Consider the following 23,319-nt stretch of genomic DNA (forward strand, 5'->3'; position numbering starts at 1 on the left):
GAAGGGTAAATTCTATATCTAAAATGGAAATATTGGGTGCCTGGGATTCTGGAATTTGCCTTTACAAGGCCACCTGTCCTATCATCCCCTCCATCCCTCCAGGTTGCCATGATCCTCCCTCTGGTTCCCGTGGTCAAGGTCGCTGCAGAGATCTTTCCCTTGGACCTCGCCCACCTGAAGGGCCCATACCCATCATAAAAACTCAAAGCCATGCCACTTGCCAAATTGAGGCAAAAATGGAAAGACCCAGGGGGACACGCAAGGATGAGGGCATTAATAGATCCATCTGATGATGTCATGAGTGAACGTGTTCCACTTTAAAACAAAACATTGCTGTTATTCTGAGATATTGAGTTAGGATCTTTGTGCAAATATGAAGGATTTAAAATGTTTATTGATGTATAACATGAGTACAGAAATATATGCAGAAATCATCCATGTAAACCTCAAAGAATTATTACAAAGCGAGCACACTTGTGTGACCAAGAACTAGCACCAGCTTCATTCCAGCGCCAACAATCCATTTCTCCCTCCTTCCTCCCAAAAGGTAAGCGATATCTTACCAGCAAACACTGTATATCGAGTTTGTCTTCTTATACGAGTTTTTTATTACAGAACAATTTAAACAATATACAAAATAAACAAAATAGCATAGTAGGCCCGTCACCCAGCTTCAACAACTACTAACTGTCAGCCAATTTTGTTTCATCCACATTCCATCTCATTCCCACCTCACTTTATTATTCTTTTAGTCCTTTGTGTGTGGGGGGTGTAAGATGTACGCACACTGAAAGACACAACTCTCAACTGTACAGTTTTGGCAAATAAACATGCCCATATAACCTTCACCCCTTTAAGAATAGAATAGTTCCATCACCCCCAGAAAACTCCTTCCTGTTCCTTCCCAGGCAATTTTTTCTTTCCCCCGAGGCAACCACTGCTCTGGTTTTTTCATCATAGGTTCATCTTGGCTGAAATCATCCCAAGTGTTTTGTTTTCTGTCCAGCTTGCCTCCCTCAACACGAGGTTGATGAGACTCACCCAGCATGTGTGTGTCAGCGTTTGCTCCTTGGCATGGCTGAGGGCGTTCTGCTCTGTGGTTGCCCTACAGTGCGCTCGTCTTGCAGGTCATCTCCTGTGAACATTCTTGTACAAACCCTTTTTTTTGCTTCTTAATTCCTTTATTAGCATTTAAGTGACACACCTTTGCATTTTTTAGTGGTTGGTCCAGATTACAATATGCATCTTTAACATATCACTGCCTACCTAGACTTAATAGTGCACCAGTTTAATCAATGTAAAATATGGAAGCCTTGCTACAGAACAGTTCCATTTACCTATGTCTGTCCATTATGTTATTGTTGTCATAAATTTTACATCTACCCATGTTGTAAATCCCACAATACAATGTTATAATTTTTGCTTTAAATAGTCATAGGTCTTTTAAAGAAATTAAGAGAAAAAATTTAAGTATTTGGAGGGAGATGCTTTGAGGCTCTGCAAATGTACTGTTTCTTCTTTAAGTTTCACCCACAGTTTTTGCATTCTTCAGTCAGTCTTGCTCACAGTAATTATTACTGTGGTGTTCTAGTGGCAATTTTCTATTTCATGCTATCCAGCCACGTTTTTATTTGGAATTCTGTGAGGAAGATTCCCCCCCTACTTCTCCCTTCCTTCTTCCTCTCTTTCTCTCTTTCTCTCATTCTTTTTTTTTTTCTCTTTCTTTCTTCCTTTCTTATTTAATCTATTTCATATCAGTATAGACTCATGGATATTTATTTTGTTCTCTGGGTAATAATCCAATGCTACCATTATTTATTTTGTTGCTCACAATTTTCCAGCTTGAGCCATTGGGAAGTCTTTCAGATTGATTCCTTTTGACACATCTCATCATTTTCTGTGTTTTTTTTAAAGCACTTTCCTACTTTCTGGCATTACAAGGTGTTCCAGGTTCATCTTGTATTTTCCATCTCCAGCCCTAGAATTAGCCACTTCTCCAAGAAAACCTGCTTCTTTTTATTGGAGAATGATATAAATGCAGATCTGGGAGCTAGGTGTGCTCATTGATACTAGAGTGTAACTGCTTCTAGACCCACTCAGCAGAGCTTGGAAATGTATGTATGAATATAAACTCAGGTATACACATCTATCTGTTGATCTATCCATCTATCTATCAATCTAACTATCTATCTGGATAGAGATATTAAAAGAGACATGGATTTATACTGATACTTCCAACTCCAATCCAGCACCACAGATTTTATTCTAGCATTCTCCTTTTGTTTATATGTAACTTCTTTTACCAACAGTGAGAAACTTAACTCCAGTTATCTACAATATATTTACTAATGTGTCAACTAGTTTCAGAATTGCTAATCCATACCCTTATGAGAAACACATTTATCACCTAGTGTACAGTGTTTTTGTCCAGTACTTTAGATTTACAGTATCCCGTCAAAGCACTGTCTTCCAAAGTTACTTAGGTCAGGACCTTTCACCCCCACCCCTTCTGTGTGGTTATGTCAGGTGCTTGTAATACAGTGAGATTCATTTGTTGCTGCATTCCATCTGAGTTCCCCAGCATCCTGATTGATTTTTAAAATTTGCAGAGTAAAATTCACTCTTTGCGGTGTACAGTTCTACGGGTTTTGACAACTTTATGGTCGTGTATCCATCTCTACAGTACCATACAGAGCTGTTTTTTTCACCCCCAAAATTCTCTCATACTGTCTCTTTGTAGTCAACCGCTTCCCCCACTCCATCCCTTGGCAACCACTGATCACTTTCCATCTCTGTAATTCTGCCTTTTCTAGAAAGTCATGTAAATGGAATCATATACCATATAGCCTTTTGCATCTGGCTTCCTTCACTTAGAGAAATGCCTCCAAGATTCATCCATGTTGTTGTGTGAATCAAGAGTTTATCCTTTTTATTGCCAAGTACTATTCTAATGTCCCGATGCACCACAGCTTCTTTCTCGACTCACCTGATGAAGGACACTTAGTTTATTTCCAGCTTTTGGCAATTATGAATAAAATGGCTATAAAGATTCACACAAAGGTTTTTGTTTAAACATTAGTTTTTAATTTGTTTCAGTAAATACCTAGGAGGGGGATATCTGAGTCATATAATAAATGTATGTTTAACTTTATAAGAACCTGCTAAACTGTTTTCCAAATGCAACTATCATGTTGCATTCCTAGTTCTAGTTGCTCCTAGTCCGCACCAGCACTTGGTATTTGCAATTTGATTTTTTATTCTAGCTATCTAATATGTGTGCGGTCTCTTATTGTGGCTTCTGCTTCCTTTATGAAAGTGAGTTCTGCTAAATATAGAATCCTGTGTTGACTTTTGGGTTTTCATTTTGCACTTGAAGGATGTCATTTTGTTATTGATTTGTCTCTTTTGTGTTTGATAATGTATCATCCATCATTCACATTATTTCTCCCTGTATGTAATGTCTTCCCATGTATATATGTAGTTCCTTGACTGCTTTCAAGATTTTCCTTTATCTTTGGATTTTAGCAGCTTGACTATCACGTGCCTAGGTATGGTTTTAATTTGTGCTTTATTTTGTGGGTTTCCTGACTTTCTTGGATCTAAAATTTTAGATTTTCCACCAAATTTTGAAAGTTATGCTATTACTTATTGATTTACCTTTCTGCCTCATTTAATTTTTCTGTCTCTCCCCTCTGCTGGAGACTCAATCATCTCACAGGTTGTAAGGCTCTCTTCATTTTTCTTCAAAATTTTTACATTCTTTTCTTCAGGCTAGATAATTTCTATTGCTCTATCTTCATGTTTCTTCTACTGTTTCTCATCTACCGGTAAACTCAAAAGTATTTTTTTATTTCATCTTCTTATTTGGTACTTTTTTGTAATTTCCATTTCTCTGCTGAGTTTCAACATCTGTTCATTCATTATGAGAATATTTTTCTTTACCACCATGATCATCTTTATAATAGTTACTCTCTTATCCTTGTTTGCTAATTGCAACACCTTGAGGATAGCTTCTACTGCCTGCTTTTGCTCATATATGGATTACATTTTCCTATTTCTTCAAATCTCATGATTTTTCAAAATTGTGTACTGGAAACCATGAATGATAGTTATAGAGACTCTGGATTCTATTGTATTCCTTTGAAGAGTGTTGTTGTTTTTCTAGCAGAGAGTTAACTTGGCTGGACTGAAACTCCAATCCTGTCTCCTTTACAGTGAGCATAGCTGAAATCCTCATTCAGGTCTTTCATCTTCCAACTGTTGTTTACACAAGGCCCTCTGGGGCCTACCGTGCATGTGTGTTGTTCAAAGATCTGCCAATTTGGTGTGTGTTGGGGGGAGACATTCATACATATTTTGAGATTTTCCTCTTTGTGTGTCCCTCCCTTCCAGAATTTCTCCCCTAACTTTCCAGCTACTCTGCCAGCCCCAAAATATGTCCTGTAGCATTACAAGTAAGACTGTAGTTTTTCCCCTGTCTGGGCCATGTACAGATTTTGGAATGCTTTGAGGCAAAAGACTCAAGCTTGCAAATATCTCCTGGTGCAATTCCCATCACTTAAGGGAAGACGCTGTCTCAGTTCTGCTTGCTTTGGAAGAGATTTATACATACACACACATACACATTTATTATATGTATATTACATATAGATAAATGATTCTCTATAAATATATATAATATTTTATGCAGATTTTATCATTGTTATCTGTGAGAGTGTTAGTTCAACAAGCTACTCCACCATTACTGGAAGCCAGACCTTGTCATTTTGGATTTTATATAAATTGAATTATAAAATATATTGCCTTTTGAATATAATTTCTTTTATGCCGCATTATGATTGTGATAGTTATCTATGCTATTGCATGTAGCTAGTGTTTGTTTATTTGTTGGAAATAATTAATTTTTTTAAATGGTCATAAAATATGCATAACATAAAATTGACCATTTTAACCATTTTTAAGTGTACAGTTCAGTGACATTCAGTACATTCACATTATTGTGTAGCTATAACCTCCAACCATCCACAGAACTATTTTTACCTTGCAGTGAAACTCTGTGCACATTAAGCAACAACTCCCTGTTGTCTCTCCCTCTTGCCCCTGGGAACCACCATTTTCCTTTCTATTCCTATGAATTTGACTACTCTAAGTACCTTATATGAGTAGAATCATACACTATTTTACTTTTGTGGCTGGCTTTATTTCACTTAGCATAAAGTCTTTAAGGTTGATCCATGCCATAGCATGTGTCAGAATTCCTTCCTTTTTAAGGGTGAATGGTATTCCACTGTGTGTATCCAGCACATTTTTTTTGTCAATTCATCCGTTGATGGACACTTGGCTTGCTTCCAGCTTCTGGCTATTTTGAATAACACTGTTAATGACAGGGGTGTATGTATATGTCTTTTTACCTCTGCATTCAGTTCTTTAGGGTGTATACCCATAAATGGTGTTCTGAGATTCATTTTCTCCCATGTGGGAGGGTTCCCCAGACCTCCAACAAGCAATTCTTGGAATGTCAGCTGGTCGTCAGATAATTCAACTCAATTTGATGCTGTCAACACAGAGATACATCCGATTCCACAGGTTGAGGGCTCAGTCCTATAAGACTGCACACCCACCCAACCTCACTTCAACTTCATATGCTAGTTAGAAGCCCAGGTTGTTTCCTGTACTTCTGACTGACTGGCTGTAAACCAGAGCTTCCCACAACCTCCTCCTTGGGTTTGATTAATTTGCTAGAGTGGCTCACAAAACTCAGAGAAACATTTACCAGATCACCAGTTTATTATACAAGGATATAACTCAAGAACAGCCTGATGGAAGTGGCGCATAGGGAAAGGTATGTGAGAAAGAGCACAGAGCTTTTATGCCATCTCCAGGTGCACCACTCTCCAGTCACTCCTTGTCATTGGCAACCTGGAAGCTCTCTGAACCTCCTTCTATTGGGATTTTTACTGAGGCTCCCTCATGTAGGCATGATCAATTATTAACTCAGTTTCCAGCCCCTCTCCCCTGTCTGGAGGATAAGGAGTAGGGCTAAATATTCCAAGCTTCTAATCAGGGCTTGGTCTGTCTGGTGACCAGCCCCCATCCAGGAGCCATCCAGGAGCCCACCCAGAGTTGCCTCAATAGAACAAAAGATTCTCCTAGTGTTCTTATCACTTAGGAAATTACAAGGGTTTTAGGAGCTCTGTGTCAGGGATGGAGTCAAAGACAAATATTAGAACAAGAGATGCTCCTAGTGCTCTTATCATTTAGGAAATTACAAGGGTTTTAGGAGCTCTGTGCCAGGAACTAGAGGCAGAGACCAATAAATATATTTTCTATTATTTCAGAACCCATAAGTGGAAATGCTAGATGATATGGTAATTCTATTTTTAATTTTTGAAGGAACTACCATACTGTTTTCCACAGTTTTATATTCTCACCATCAGAGCACAAGGGTTCCAATTTCTCAACATTCTTGCCAACATGTTATTTTCTGATTTTGTGATAGTAACTATCCTAATGGGTATGAAGATCTATCTCATTGTGGTTTTATTTTGCATTTTCCTGATTCTTAGTGATGTTGAGCATCTTTTCATGTGTGTACTGGCCATTTTTTATCTTGTTTGGAGAAATGTCTATTCGAGTCCTTTGTGCATGTTTAAATTGGGTGTTTTTTTAATTGTTGAGTTGTGAGAGTTCTTTATATATTCTAGATATTAAGCCCTTATCCGATATGTGATTTGCAAATATTCTCAACCATTCTGTGGGTGGCCTTTTTACTTTGTTGATAGTATCTTGTGATACAGAAAACTTTTGCATTTTGATGAAGTCCAATTTGTTATTTTTTTGTTGCTTATGTCTTTAGTGTCATATTAAAGAAATCATTGTTGGCAATGGCATTTGGACTCAATGACACACAGCTTTTACCCTGTGTTTTCTTCTAAGGATTTTATAGCTTCAACTCTAACATTTACATCTTTGATCTATTTTGACTTAATTTTTGTATATGGTGTAAGGTAAGCATCCAACCTCATTCTTTTGCATGTGGGTATCCAGTTTTCCCAGCACCATTTGTTGAAAAACTTATCCTTTCTCCAATGAATGGTCTTTGCACCCTTGTCAAAAATCATTTGACTGTATAAGCAAAGGTTTATTTCTGGGCTCTCTATACTATTTCATTAGTATATTGTGTGTATTTATGCCAGTACCACACTGTTTTGATTACTTTGTAGTAAGTTTTGAAATCAGAAAGTATGAGTTCTCTAACTTTGTTCTTCTTCTTCTAGATTGTTTTGGCTATTCAGGGTCCCTTGAGGGTCCATATGCATTTTAGGACATATTTTTATATTTTTGCAAAAAACATCATTGGAACTTTTACCTCTTTGAATAAGTTGAGTCTTAAGTATTTTATTCTTTTTGATGATATTGTAAATAAAAATGTAATGTCTCTAGATTTCTTTTTCAGATTACTTATTATTAATGTATAGAAGAACAACTAATTTTTGCATGTTGATTTTGTGTCCCACTACTCTGCAGAATTTATTAGTTCTAAAAATTTTTTTCTGGAATTTTTAGGGGTTTCAACATATAAGATAATATTTGTAAACAAATATAATATTACTTCTTCCTTTCCAATTTGGATGCTATTTCTTTCTTTTTCTTGCCTAATTGCTTTGTCTAGAACTTCTAATACCATGTTGAATAGAAGTGGTGAATGTGGGCCTTCTTGCCGTGTTCCTGATCTTCGAGGAAAAGTTTTCAGTCTTTCACCCATGAATATGGTGTTCTGTGTGAATTTCTATATACGGCTTTTATTATGTTGAAGTAGCTTCCTTATATCTGAGGGTTTTTAACATGAAAGCATGTTCAGTTTTGTCAAATGCTTTTTCTGCATCCATTAAGATGATCTTTTTATTTTTTCCTTCATTTTGTTAATGTAGTTTATTACATTGATTTATTTTCATATATTGAAACATCCTTGCATTCCAGGAATAAATCCCACCTAAAAATGATGTATAATCCTTTTAATATGCTGCTGAATTTGGTTTGTTACTATTTTATTGAGGATTTTTGTATCAATATTCATCAAAGATATTGTACTTTTCTACAATAGAAATTGTACTTTTCTCTTCTATTGTATTCTATTATAGTTTTCTATTTCTGTAGTTTCAAACACCTGTCATTTTATTTTCTCTTAGTGTCTTTGGCTCTGATATCAGCATACTGCTAACCCCACAGGAGGACTTTAGAAATAGTCTCTCCTCTTCAACTTTTTGAAAGAGTTTGAAAAGAATTGGTGTTATTTAATTTAAAAAAAAGGCTTTGTGCCCAGGAATAAATTCAGCATAAAATAAATACAAATATTTTTTAAAAATGTGAAAAAGTTGTTTTCCTAAAAGAAATTAAAAATGAAGCAAGTACATTACTTACCACTTTACTACTTAAAATTTTTTTAACCTAATAATAGGCATGAAAAAATTGTTAGAATTAAAATGACTCAAGTGTTCATTTTCTTCATTACAAATTTTCTGACAGAAGTATATGATACCATCATGTATGACATCTTTTATCAAAAAATGGTCATTTTTTGTAGTATTTGAGAACATTACGAATTTTCCCAGTAGCCTCTGACAATACTCTGATATGCAAAGTTATCTTTTCAACATATATGTCTTATCATCATCCTTACCAAATTAACAAACTCTGTCAGGTGCTAATTAATTAACTACTTTTCCTATGATTCAGGTTCTCCGCCATTGATTTCCCTAACCATCAGGAAATTCTACAACTTCTGCAAGATTAACAATTTTACCTTACACTGTATTTCTCTCATGTGGTCTAAAACATCCAAAAATCATTGATAAACTGACCCTGCCCAAACTAAAGCATGGTGAATTATAAAAGATGGTCTCTGTTAAGTGGGGAAGGATTTCAGGTTGAACTTAATTTTACAAGTGGTCAGTTTATTACAGTGTATTGTTCTGTTATGTATTTCACTTCTTTTTTTAAAAAAGTGATAGTTGAGGGCACTTAGATAATAAAAAGTTGAGAAAATAAGGAACTGATATACTTTGTAAGCTTCAAATGTTTTCAAGCATAAAATACAATAAGAACTAAAGCCAAGAAATGGCAGAGGAAATAGAGATAAGAGGATGAAATTGCAAAACCGAATCTATACTAATATCTCAATGGCTAGCGTTGTGGTGCCAAGAAGGTGGTGAAGTCAAAGAATTCGTAAAGATGATAATAAATAGACTGCAAAGAAAAAAGACTGAAATTTTTATAGAGAGAATTTTTACAGCGATATTACAGATCGAGAAGAGGGAAGAGAAGTTGGAGTGAGAGACTATCTGCTTGTTAAATTACTCCCACTGTAGAGAACAAAAATCCAATTTGCTGAAATATTTGTTTCCCTCTATGACCCTATCTTTATCTGCAAAATGTCAGCTCTGAATCAATGTCACAATCCAGCTTTTCCATCCCTGGGGAACAGAGCTCATCTGAAACCTCATCTGCCCAGCCTGTGAAATAAAGCCGGCCATCCATTCTCACAGAGGAGCCAACTGGAGGTAGGATTTTTGGTTCTGAATTCAGCTAAACATCTTCAAAGAATTGTATCTGGCCTTCCTCATCCAAAGCTATCAGTGAAGGGCTGGCTGGCTTTCAGAGAAGACCAATTCACAGTCAGCTGTGACATTTTCTGTTGAGCTTTCTAGAGAAGGCTGTGGGGCTTGTCAGTAAGAGTTGATTTCTGTACGGGTTATATTTTTTTATTTTATTCAGAGATTTATAAAGAAATTTATATGGTAAGTATTACTTATTATCAAGAAAAAATGTTGTCTATTCTTTGGTCATTTAAGCAAAATCCTCCTCTCAGGGCCCACCCATGGACAAAGACCAGATTTAATCTCCAAGCGTCTGCCAGGCACACTGTGGTCAGTGGGAAGGACTCAAGTTGGGAGCCTGTTCTCTTGTGTCCTGTGCTGGTACTTAATCTTCCATCTCTTCAGTGTACTACTAGACAGAGGCTCAAAGGACTTGACATTGGAGAAATGTACTTTTCATTGTCTTTAGACTTTTACACTTTTCAAAAAGACTCTCAGCATTTCCAGTAATTGTGCAGCAGTTTACCCAATACTAAGCTTCTCACTATTAAAAATTAAAATAAATAAACTTTGAAAAGGAAAAAAGTGATCTTTGCAATTTTGTACAGAATCTATATAATGGGTGCATCCTTATAAATGGAGGAAAGGTAACAAATTTAACTCTTTTGGTTAGTTAACACAGTATTATATTTTATATATTACCAATTTTGAGATTATTTGTATTTAAAAATACTGCTTCAAACCCCTAAATCATTGTAAGTGGTAGAGTCTGCCATCTGCCTTGGCTGAACAATTATATACAGTGTCAGCCAAAATTCTTCCATTCCTGTATAATCTTATATATGGGTGGTAATGGTGGGTTATTATAGATTGTTTAAACACGTGCGTATCACAAAATACAAGTGGCCATTAAAAATTAAAATTTTCACCAAATACAAGGTTATCTGATTCCTAGAAAAAGAAAACAATACTGTAACATTAAGGCTAAAACTGTCAAAAAGGAAGCCAAGATAGACTCAAGTCAAGCTTTTGCTGAAAAGTTATTTGGCTCATCTTTGAAACTTTATCTTGTTTATTATGTAAGCAAGATACTTTCAGAGACTGGAATATGGAAAGTGCTTATTGGTAAGTTAACATTGTGATCATTTATTTTGTAAATGTTAATACGAGAGAAGTAATTCACTTTTGGGCCGGCCCCGTGGCTTAGCAGTTAAGTGCACGCGCTCTGCTGCTGGTGGCCAGGGTTCGGATCCCGGGAGCGCACTGACGCACCGCTTCTCTGGCCATGCTGAGGCTGTGTCCCACATACAGCAACCAGAAGGATGTGCAGCTATGACATACAAATATCTACTGGGGCTTTGAGGGGAAAAAATAAATAAATAAAATCTTAAAAAAAAAAAAGAAGTAATTCACTTCCTACTATATTAGGATTTTCAAGTTCTGCTAAATCTAAGGCCACATTACTGGCAAGTTGGGATACCTCTAGACATCTGAAAAATATGAGTCCTACAGAGAAACATATAAATTCTCTCTTCATCTTGTTCTAAATTCTAAAACATTCTAAGGTTTTGGAACAAACCAATGACATTCCAAATTTACAGTAAGGCTGCATGTGCCGTACATGATCCTATAAGAAGAGAAATCCGAATTTTAAATAGAGGAGATTGTGTACAAAAATAAAGTACATTTTCACGTCTGAAAGGGTATTTCAAGAAAGAAGGGATTCTCAGAACATGTGGTAAATGGTAAATAACTTACCAGGGGCTCTCTAAAGGAAAACATATTGTGGAAAAAAGATCTTAAATGCAGAGAGCTAAAAGATCTTAAATGCTGGAATCCTTATGATGAAACAGACGTTGAACTACTTTTTCTTAAAGTTTAAAATGCATCTTATCTTCCAAACAAATACCACCTCTCTGCCTTGTCGCTTACCTGGGCATGGTGACGTGTTTGAATCATTTTTCTAATTCATTGGCTCTTAAACTTGATGGGCAGCAGAAGCACCTGGAGGCCTTGTTGAAACCCAGATTGCCAGGCCCCACCCCAGAGTTTCCAGTTCAGCAGGTGTGCAGCAGCACCTGAGAATTTGCATTTCTACCCGGTTCCCAGGTTATGCTGATGCTGCTGGTCCAGGGACCCCACTTTGAGAACCACAGCCTAACTTACACCCTATATATGGTTACCAAATCCATTATTTCATCATTTGTCTGCTACTTTTCTTTTATCACATCAGCACCTTAGCTCCGAATCTCCTCATCTAGCATTGGCAATACTTGGAGAGTTTAACAACTGGTCCTCCTTTCTGGCTCAATTCTCCCTCTTCCTCTTGATACTACATTCTCTTGCTAGGTAATTCTTCCTTAAACATCAGTTCATCATAGATCTTCCTTGCTCAAAATCTCATGGCTCTTATGCTGAGCACAAGACATTTTAAATTCTCTACTTGGCTCATAAGGTCTGGAATAGCCTGTAGAATGTGGACAACCTATTCCCTACCCTGCCTACTATAAAGGAGTATGTGAGGATTACATAAGATATGCACAATGATGGTTGTTATGCACAGTGTGACATTCTATAAAGTCACTGTGAACACTGAGTCAGTGAATATGACCCACTGCTCCTACGAGAAATGCAGGGTTAGGTTGCTGCAAGCCTTAGTCACATTTTCTTCAACTGATCAATACGTAGCCTTATTCTCTGTGTGTTTCTCTTTAAAGTCACCTTATTTAAAATATATTGTTGATATATTAACATTGAACTCACACCAACAGCACTGTACCTCATGTCTGAAAGAAGCTTGTCGAACACACATACTTTCTCTGTAAAGGCATGTCACAATCTCTTGCCCTGAGGAACACCAGGCAGCATTGCAGCGCTACACATGGGGGACATATTGAACAGCAAAGTCACCAACACAAGGCACAAAAAGATGAGAAATGAGGCACTAAATAGACTGCAAGAAGGACACTTGTTTACAGCATGGGCTGAAACAAGAGGGCAGAGCGTCACCTTGTTCCCCTCAGCTGGGAACGTGCATGTCGAGTGACTCAAGTTTTTCACCACTTTGTGCATATCTGCAAATGGACATGAAAGCCCTGTGAGTGTTTATTTGGAGGCTGTCAGTACATTTTAGCTAGTGTGCAAGTGTGCAAACACGGAATCCACAAATAATGAGGATCAACTATACTATGAAAGCATCTTTTCAAAACCAGAGTATTGCTTATATATAAGAGCAATAATGATAACATAACAGCTAACATTTTAGTGCCTACTATGCGCCAGGAGCTCTTCTAAGCACTTTACATAAGTTAATGCATTTCAGTCTCACTGAAACCCTATGAGACAGGAGTTCTCAGTAGCCTCATTTTATAGATGAGAAAACTAAATCTCAGAGAGTAAATACTTTGCACAGGTTCCCCAGTTAAAAGTGGAATAACTGGGATTGGTGCCCAGACAAACTGGTCCAAAGCACACAGCCTCAACCACTGTGGTAGGAATGTGAGCGAATTTTCTAGCACGCCCCGAAAAGCCTCTTCTTCTCCAGTCAGTGTGGTCTCTCACATACATATTCAATCATCAAACATTTTCTGAGTGCCCCAAAGGTGTCAGGTACTGTGTTTAGATACTGGAGGGACAAATAGAATGTTGACACAAATAATCCATGACCAATCTATAAATCAAAATTGGGTTGAGTTTATGATGAGCCAACATTTGAGGGCCATATAGCCGGGGAGAGTCCTTTCACTAAGAAATGGAGCACTCCAAAGAAGTGGGGTGTACAGAGTGGTTATATACCATCAAAGAGCATGTTTCACATGTGATTGCAATGTTCCTTTCATAATAGCCGTGACATTGACCTTTCAGCACGTTGATTGATGGACACAGTAGGTATCAGGTCTGCTGTCTCCATGGATGTGGCTGTTGTCTCGAGTTGGGTGGTCACAGGATGAGCACAGCAATCAAATCCTAGCCTAGGGAGAAATGCTTATCCTTAAGGAAATGCCAATGTGGGAGAAGTTGCATTTATCACATCAGCACCTTAGGTCATTGTTTTTGTCTTTGGGACATGTTAATTGCTTAAAGCTGATATACAATGGATGAACAGAGGCTACAGGCCTCTTTTGGGGGGGAAAAAAAACAAGGTCAAGCCTAATTAGTTTTACACCAAATGGCTTCCTCATATGCTCCAATATATCCTATTGCTTGCCATTTATTTATGAAGAAGAAGGATAGTCTCAGCTTTAAGGAGCTCACTGTCAATGAGACATGAAAAAAACAACAGTTAAGAAAAAGTAGATAAGTACAAGGTCCCCGAGTGGCGACATCAAAAGGGGTCTCTAAATGGAGACCTCCCAGGAAAAGTGTCCAAGAGGAAGGAACATTTGACATGAGTTTAGATTGAGAAATAGGAATTAAGTTGATCAAAAAAGAGGGTAGGAAGACAGAAGAAACACATATAAAAAGACAGATATAAAGGATGCTAAGGATTTCAGAGTATGGGGGTATTTTTAAGGCTGGAAAAAAGCCAACATGTAGGAAACAGTGGGTGATGAGGCTAAAGATGAGGACAGCAAGAGAAAGCCTGCGTGTCCAGCTCAGGAGTCTGAATGTTCTCTCGGATGCTCTGAGCAGTCATTGTAGCAGTCTAAGCAGATATCAGATTTAAGCAAATTTAGATTCTAGAAGGTAACTCTGGAGGTATTGTGGAGGAAAGATTAGAAGAAATTAAGACTGGAAGTAGAGGGACCTGTTGGGAGACTGGGCAGCGATCCAGATAAATAGGCCTTGGTTCAGGCCGGGGGTCTGCAGGTGGAGGAGGCCAGGAGGTGGGAAGCAGTGCTGGGCTCCTGGAGGAGGAAACTGAGCTGCCTCTCAGTCACAGGAAGACTGTGCCTGTCATGGCCTCCCCACCCCCATGCCCAAACGCCATGTTCCTTTCTACGTCTGTACCTTTCCCCTCTTCTTCCATTTGAAATCCTCATTCTTTCTTCCCTCCACCTGCCCAAAAGTGATCCATTTGAGGACTTGATCTAGTCTACCTCTCCTAAGGAGCTGTCCTTAATTACATTTTCTGAATAACATTCCCAATTTTTTTAGGTTCTGTAATACAACATACACTAAATACCTTGGCAGAACCTAATTACATCTTGCAAACAGTTTCATGTATGTGGAGGAGCTTGGAACCTTATAATTCTTTGTATTTTCTTCAATACCTACCACAAATATCTTGCACATATAGGTCAATGGATGTCCAGTAAAGTTCAATAAAGAAGAAGCACCTTTTATAAGCTAAGAACTTTTATGAGCTCAGTTATTCCTTTAGATCAGCTGCTGGAACCATTTGTCTTTCTCCACAGGTCAACAGTGTTGCCCAGCACAAATGAATTTTACACCTTCTCAAACTCAATAGAGCAAAGATGGAACTTCATTCCCCCTGCAAGCCCTACTGCCCCAGAGAAAAGCAAAAACAACGTGTGACATCTAATTCTTTCTTCACATTCTCATGTCAAATTGCAACTGTTTTCCAGATGCTAACTGGTTTTCATTCTTAAAACTGACAGAAAAGATTCTCATTATTTCTTTCTTTCCTTTTTTTTGGGGGGAGGAAGGTCAGCCTTGAGCTAACTTCTGATGTCAATCCTCCTCTTTTTGCTGAGCAATATTGGCCCTGGGCTAACATCTGTGCCCATCTTCTTCTACTGTATATGGGATTCCGCCACACCATGGCTTGACAAGAGGTGCATTGGTGCGCGCCTGGGATCTGAACCTGTGAACCCGGGGCTACCACAGCAGAGTGTGCGCAATTAACTGCTGTGCCACCGAGCCGACCCCTCTGTTTATTTCTAAAGCTGAAATGTCTAAATCGTTCTCCAGGCTAGTTGGAGTTTCCATAAAATGAAAATGTACATTCTAGAAAAATCCTTAACTTTCCAGAATAATCCTTAATATATTATGGTAAACACCTTGGCAAAATGTCACTGATTTTCAATGTCAGTGCCTCCACAAGGGTATCCTTGCATTGTGGTCCCTCCCAACCACCTCTCACTTTGCCCCTCCCCAGGCTCATGGGCTCAAAGTGTTTACTGAGCACTAAGAATGATCAGAGTCTGAGGGAGACTTCAAGGATTGTCTGTTTTCTGACCCCAACCATCTCTCTCCATCTCTCCTTTAACCTCTATTTTTCTTACTCTGGTTTCTACTTTAGTTCTTTACTTGTCTTGTGAATTTTTGTTTTGTGGCTTATAATTACCATGTAAATTCATATTACTTTTTGCCTTAGAGTTTAGAAAGAACTTACATTAAACAAGGTTTTTTTCCCAGCTCTTTGATGTGTCTAATACCTTCCAACGCAATTCAAGTGGCTTCTTGTTCTTATATCTCCATCATTATTCCTTCAGAATTATGTTCACCCCACACTTTTGATCTGACCAATGATGCTTTACTCTTTAAACTTTTCTATGCCAAGACTCCCATGAGGAATCCCTCAAGCACCATCAGCTAGGCAACCCCACATTCCTCACATCTGTTTCTGATACCAGCCCTGATATCTGTTCCCCAGCATTGAACCCACCATATATGGGGTTAAATCAAAAAGCACTCATTCCCCCTTCTCTGCTTCTCTAAGTTATATTCACATGTAGATATGGGTTGTTTTACCCTTTGTGTTCCTGAATTCCACAAGACAAATGGAGGTAATAAATTGTTGAAAGCCCAGGTGTCTACAAACTGAAACTCTGACTAATTACCAGTTCTTGTGGTTTGTTACAGGGAGACTGAGATCTCAAAATTATCAAGAAGCTGAAGCTCCCCAACTCCCGCTTCCTGGCGCCGAATCCACCATTCATCACAGGGACAGACAAACAGAGGACACCTGCAGCTCCCCTAACTCAGCTAAACGCAGGCTGATGGGAGGACGCCGAACTGCAAAGCCGCAGCTCCCCTCCCCCACCTAAAACCTTGTAAACTGTAATCGTTAATTGGCAGCAGTTGCCGTCCACACCCCAAGGCCAAATTTCTGGTGATGAGAGAAGATTGGTTGATGGAGCCCTAGATCTCCCGCTGTAGATAGAGATGACAGCGGCTTGGCGCCAGAAGACTGGGATCACTCCTCCAACAAATAATCAGTCACCAAGGATATATTATTTCCCACAGACTTTCCTTTAAAAGCCTCAACTCCTAATGCCTCAGGAGGACTGTGGATTTTGGGGCATGTGCCCACTACAGCCTCATTTTGCTGGCAAAATTAAACCACTTTTCTTTTCCTCGGTCCCTGGTCATTGCGTTCATTGATTCGGCTACGGTGACAGGGTCCTGGGTTTTTCTGGCTACATTTCCTTGATTTGTTCCTAAATAAAGATGTTTCTGAAACTAATAATAAATTGAACCAACTGGTCATTGTATAAAAATCACTATCACAGATATTTTAAAGAGAACAAATGGAAAAGAATATTAAATTCTTCAGATAACTTTGCAATCAAATGAGGCATTGAGGGGAGCAGGGGGCACTGATTAGACCAGGATCCTAAGAGAAGAATTTTAAGTCAATTTCAAATGAGGTTAAAACTGGAATGAGCAAGTATATTACCAGTTATCTGAAATCATAAGCATTTCTCTGACCTTTGAGAATTTATTTGCATATAAACTGTACCACATGTGGGGTAAGAGTGCTGATATTGTTTAATTTCTTTTTATTATTCAGCACTTGGTAATAGATGTGGCTATTCACAATTAATAAATATAATGTGGAGAGACTCAACTTTCAACTGCCTGATATTATCAATTCTTACATAAAGCTAGAGTTTTAAAGATCAAATTTCATTCTAGTTACCTCTCAACTAGTCCACTTATGTCAGAAAGATGTTGAGTTTTAGGAAAATACTTCAAAACACAAATTTTATATGTAATTTCAAAAGCAAAAAATTAGTTAAAAACTGGGTGGTAACCAGTTTTGCTACCATATATTAATATTTAGCATGGGAGCAAACATTTTTAGAGAATATAATTGATATTTGCCTGTTTGTATATTGTAGAATGTTAAAGGAGTTACAGTTTTAATAGTATTTCAAATACCAGAGAATAAAAAACAGAATTGTGTCAGTTTTATGAAATAGTTTTTTAGACATAGCAGATTTTCAGAGCACATTATTTGAAAATAAAACAATCAGTTAGTGAGGTTTAAGCAATGTGGTTTTATTTTAAACTTGCTCATTCTATAGGAGCATCAATAAAAGCCCTCCAGGAGTAGGTGACCCTCTTTCTTCCTCATGAGCACCAGCTGTATTTTCTTTAAGCATCAAACTCTCTGGCAACACCACAACCCTCAACTCCGTTTAGTTGAGAAAATTCTTTATGAGTCATGTGTTTTTTCTAGGGGTATGGAGCTCCCAGACTTATTAACTACAGAGAGAGTAAGAGTCAGAACACATTCAACAAACTCCATTGTACTCAGGTGAGAGGGCAGGTGACTGAACGCACATCTGAAGAAGAACTTAGAGGATGCTTTCTGACTCTGCTTCGTGCCTCTGACTAAGCTGTCCTAGACATCCCCGTTACGGCCACGGAAAAACACAGGCAGCCTTGATGGACCAGAAATCCTCCTATGGCCATCATTTGTACAGAGTAAACTGGTTTAAGACCTCTCGTTTCCTGCTGCAGTGGTAATTTACAGACATACAGAACTGCCATCTAGTGACTAAGAAGAAAACAGCAAGGTGCTTTACAAGAAAAGTGAAATTGTGAGTTTTTTAAAGAAGAACAGTGAAGCACTAAAGTTGGTAAAGTTGACACAAGGTGGCACACGAAAGTTATAGTGAACCTGAAAAATGTGTAGGTGAACTAATCAGTTGCTCTCTCTGCCTCTAAAACATGTCTTGACATCTGACTCATAAATAATATAGTTTAAATATAGTAGAATAACTTTGGAAATAAACTTCTCATCTCATCTCATCCAATGCTGTTGGCAGGACCTGGTATTAAATAGCCAGACGGTGAGTACCCATGTTGAAGTACCATTTTTATCACGGTGGAGAGAATATGAGGCATAAAACCCAACAGACTGATGTTCAGATCTTCCCTCTTATCCTTGATCAATTTTGTAAACATGGTTTTCTTTATCAGTTAAATATGAATTATAATAGTTACTTTAAAAGATTACTGTAAGAATTGCATGAGATAATACAATAAAGGAACCGGTGCACAGTAGATTGACAGTTAATTCTCCTTCTTTGTCTCTCTTCTATGACACATACACAAATCATCTAAGAAGAGAACCCGCCTATACAATAAACTCATAACAAAGAGTCAATAGCTCCAGAAGTAAGGAACATCATTGTCGAGTACTTAACATCAACTGCTTCCAAATACTGTTAACTCTCAATTAGTTTTATGTGTTTTCTGTCTTCCAGACACTTCACTGGCTACAAAGAAAGGAGAAGCTGTGAAATTTAAATTCATCCATTTCACCCTCGAATGGCCAAGCTGTAATATCAGGTGTTTTAAATCACCTAGTTCATCAGGTTTTCTGCTTATTACTGTATATTTTACCACGGTTCATAGCCCGAGAAAAATAGAAAATCATCACAATTTTACACACGTGAATATATATCTTGACTATTACAGCTGGAATCTTAATATATAATAATAAATATAAAATTATATAATTATATATATAAATTATATAAAATATAATAAATAATATAATAATAATAAATTAACATGTTGTACATGTTTTGTCCTTGTTGATAATATAGAATACTTTTGTCCAGATTTTCTTTGGCATTTTCATATATAATGAAGAACTCAGTAATATATGCCCTGGAGATAAGGATTCAGAAAAATCTAACATACTATCCTAGTCATGCCTCAAAAAAAAAAAAAAAGCTATAAAAATAACGAGAGGATATTTTGAAGGCACTATTATTCTTATTTCCAGCTTTGTTTCCCTTTACCTCTTTTTAATCTTTCTCCATCTTATTCGCTATTTGCTAATCATCTCACAGTAATTAAGTAACCCTCAGCTGAGTCCACCATGCCTCTTCAAGTGCCCCAGCCTGATGTAGGTCTCAGCTTTGACAAAAAGAAGCTGGGAAAACCTGTTTTGTGGCACTATTCTTAAGAGTATCTTTACTCTTACAATAATAGCTATAGTTTTGAGAGGCACCAATGGATTACAAAATGAAGTACTCGACCAATGTTGTATCCTCATTTTCCCTCCAGGGGAGCACAACTTTCATGTGAAATGCAGGGCTGCTGGTTTATTGTTTTTTCCTTTCAAGATATTTTATTACTTGTAAAACATAATAGGGTTAATAGTGATATGTGAGTAACAATATAAACTTACAAACTGGAAAAACCTGCTATTTTAGTGTCATAATTTTATATACTGTAATAAGCAGTAATACTTTCATAATGTAGTATCTTGATTGATCATAAATTTTTTCCTGGATCATTTTTATGCTAATTCATTTATTAGATTCCTAAATTTATACTTTTATGATCTTTATTTTCAATAAATATAATTAAAGGGACATCAGTTGTTCTTGACAAGTGAAAGGTCACAAAACATTTTTGATAATTTTTAAGTTTAAGGAGGATATGTCTGCTTCTTTTTAAAAGAGAAGTCATTTAATATTTGGAAAAGTTTTCAAAAATCATCAAATTCTTTAATTTTACAGAAAGGAATACTACATTCCAGAGAGCCTAAGTACATTTTCACACACTACCCAGAAACAGACCTGGGCCTAGAACTCATGTCTCAGTCGCCTGACTTCTACTGGACCACACTCAAGAGAGCACACCCTCTTCTTACTGGTAATTTCTAATGCTAAGTTATTTTCAAAAGCCGAGTTGGGAGAAAGTATAAATAAATTAAACAGATAGTTTTATATAAAAAGTAGCAACTGCTATCCACAATTTCTATCCCATATGAGTGTTTCCTTTCTTGCAGGTTTCCTTTTTTTAATAGTGAGTCCATTTTGGTACAAGAAAAAAAGACATAAAATGTGGCTTCTTTAGTAACAGAAAAAAAAGCTGTGAAAATTAAAAAGACACTAACTAATGTTTCATCTACTAAAGCAACTTAAGAATATTATTTGATTTTAGAAAAGCTCTGAGAGATTTTGTTAAAAATCATATCCTTGTCATTATTAGTCCAACCAAGCACATTTCCACATGACATCTCCTAGAGTGGCCAGTTTTCTGCTGGATCCAGTTGTTGTCAGGTCCAATGTTCTGGCTGGGTAGAGAATGATGCAGCTTCTGAAAAGCATGTGCTCAGTTCCACTTCAAGGTTGATTTCCTCTGCAAAGTCTAAGTGGAAGAAAACATCCCCTTCCACCTGATTGGATTCCCCTGCAGGCTTAGAGAAACAAGGTGGCCTAGCCAGCTGGGCAGACAGGAAGATAAATCAGAGTTTGTCACAATTTTATGACAAATAAGAGAGAAAAGGATTCCACATCCTAACAAGATCTTCTTACTTGTTGAACAACATCTGAACATTTTTTTCGGAGTTTCCAAAATAGCAGATTGAGATTCTATGTTGGAAAGGAAGAAGATAGTCAGTATACTAAAAAATAAATTTTCTCATTTTCTCAATCAGAAAATAGAACTAAATAAAATATATCTTTAGCTATAAGTACCAAAAACATCCAGTTTATCTTCCAGTTATACTTCTGTGTTATGAGAACATGACTGCTTTTCAATATATTTAATATGTACAGTGACTAACACTCATGCAGTTAATTACTTTTGGAATTAGAATAGCCCTATGCCCTTATTGACAGACATCAATCATAATTACTTTTCTCAATTCCTAGTTTCTATTTTGTGCCAGAAAGTACCTGCTGAGACATTCACTTTTTATATTATTCACTTATCGTAAGTCTGTACAATGATAGATGACAACTCAGCCATCTTGAAGGATGGGGTCTCAAATGCCACATCTCACTATTGACAAATCACCTTCTGGTTTGAATGAGAGATGATGAGCACTGTCACCAGAGACATTCGGGAGAAAGGGATTGTGCTCCTTTAGTCTGTCCTTTAGGAGTCTGTGAGACTGCAAATTCTTCATACTGGAAAACCTGAGGGATAACCAAGTCTAGGAATCTTTTTAAAGCTAGGGGACACTTTCTTCTACGTGAAGCTTGCAGCGATGTTTACAAACATAAGAAGAAAAACAAAAAGCCTTCAGGAATCCCCAGTGCTCCATGGATCGGAGTCTGAAAACCACTCGTCTTTTCCATCCTCCACGTTTTACAGATGAGACATAACACAAGCAGTTGGTGGCAACCTGAAGACTAGACTTCATCTCCTGACTGTCACGTCACTCCCACCTCCGACTGCTGTGCAGACTAGACACCTGACAAGATACAGCAGTCACTCCTGGGGATAATTTAGACATTCCCAATTTAGCAACATTTTAGTTGATGTACGTGACAAGGCTATAGAAAAACAAAAGGTATTTACTACCTAAATTGTATAACGTATAGTTAAATGATATTGAAAGTTTTCATTTCACTTACAGCACAATTTTGATGGGCCCAGGGGCCTTCTTTCATCTGCTCACCCTCCCTGACATCTCAAACCTTCTCTGCATTTCTGCTCTTGCTCACTGTGCTCCAGCCACACTGGCTTCTTGCTGCCCACTGACATCCGAGTCACAGTCCCTCCACAGCATCTCTGCAGCCCTGGGACATCTGCATGTCCTCCTGCCCTGTCTCTTCCCTCTGGGCCTTGCTCCAGCCTCCCTGGGCTCTCTAAAGTAGCAACCCACTCATTCCCTAGCTCTCCCCATTGCCTGTCACTTACCTTCTTCATGAAACAGATCATCACATGATAGACTATGTAATTCACTTGTCTGCCTACTTAGCCATTATCTCTCTTACCCAACAAAAACAAACTCTGTGAAGACAGAGATTTTGTAGAAAATTTTTTCCTTAGTGTATCCCAAGCCTGGCATAGAGTAGGTGTTTAAATATTTGTTGAGTAATTGTAGGAGGGAATGAAAGGAGTAATCAGAAGAATGAGCACAGCATGGAAGTAGGTGAAACCATGAAGAGTGGGCATCCTGGGAAGGGAAAGAGGGAGGAAAGATTTTATATCTGGCAACACAGATACCACTGTGCCTTTACTACTTCCTGTATGTCAGCTTGTCGATGTAAATAATCCATAATCAAACTATAAATCAAAATTGGGGTGAGTTTATTATGAGCCAACTTTTGAGGACCGTGGCCCGGGGCCTTCCTTCCCTAAGGAAGGAAGGGCAACAAAGAAGTGGGGTGTACAGAGCAGTTACATACTGTCAAAGAGAAAGTATCACATATGATTGCAATGTCTCTTTTACTATAACAAGATCCGCCCTGCCAGGTTGCCCTGCCAGAATAGATATAGATGGACACAGCGGGGAGCAGGTCTGCTGTCTCGATGGGCTTGGCTGGTGTCAGGTCTGTTGTCTGGAGCTGGGTGGTCACAGGATGACTGCAGCAATCAAATCCTAGATTAGGGAGAAATGCTTATCCTTAAGGCAATGCCAGTGGCGGGGAAGTTGCATCCTTATCTTAAAGGCATTTACTCTTCTCTTTGGGACATGGCAAAGCAGTTACACAATGCAGGCCACAGGCCTTTTTGGAAAAACAAATTCAGGCCGAATTAGCTTTACCCCAAATGGCTTCCTCATATACTCCAATATATCCTATTGCTTGCCATTTATTTATCAAGCTCAAGG

The 23,319-nt window shown here is 37.8% G+C and overlaps 1 protein-coding gene across 2 annotated transcripts in view; it reads left to right on the forward strand.

Annotated features, from left to right (window-relative positions):
• Window positions 1-16,669, forward strand: part of LOC131403222 (ral guanine nucleotide dissociation stimulator-like) — a 34,606-nt gene extending 17,937 nt beyond the window's left edge. The window contains exon 8 of one of the 2 annotated variants that reach the window (XR_009219297.1): window positions 16,365-16,669. The gene's annotated coding sequence lies outside the window, so the exon portion shown is untranslated. Of the gene's footprint in view, window positions 1-960; window positions 1,430-16,364 lie in introns of those variants that run through there. The other variant, XR_009219299.1, reaches the window with a different exon arrangement.
• Window positions 16,670-23,319: the final 6,650 nt, after the last annotated feature.

This window comes from Diceros bicornis, unplaced genomic scaffold (genome assembly GCF_020826845.1).
Source record: "Diceros bicornis minor isolate mBicDic1 unplaced genomic scaffold, mDicBic1.mat.cur scaffold_56_ctg1, whole genome shotgun sequence".
Classification (NCBI taxonomy): domain Eukaryota; kingdom Metazoa; phylum Chordata; class Mammalia; order Perissodactyla; family Rhinocerotidae; genus Diceros; species Diceros bicornis.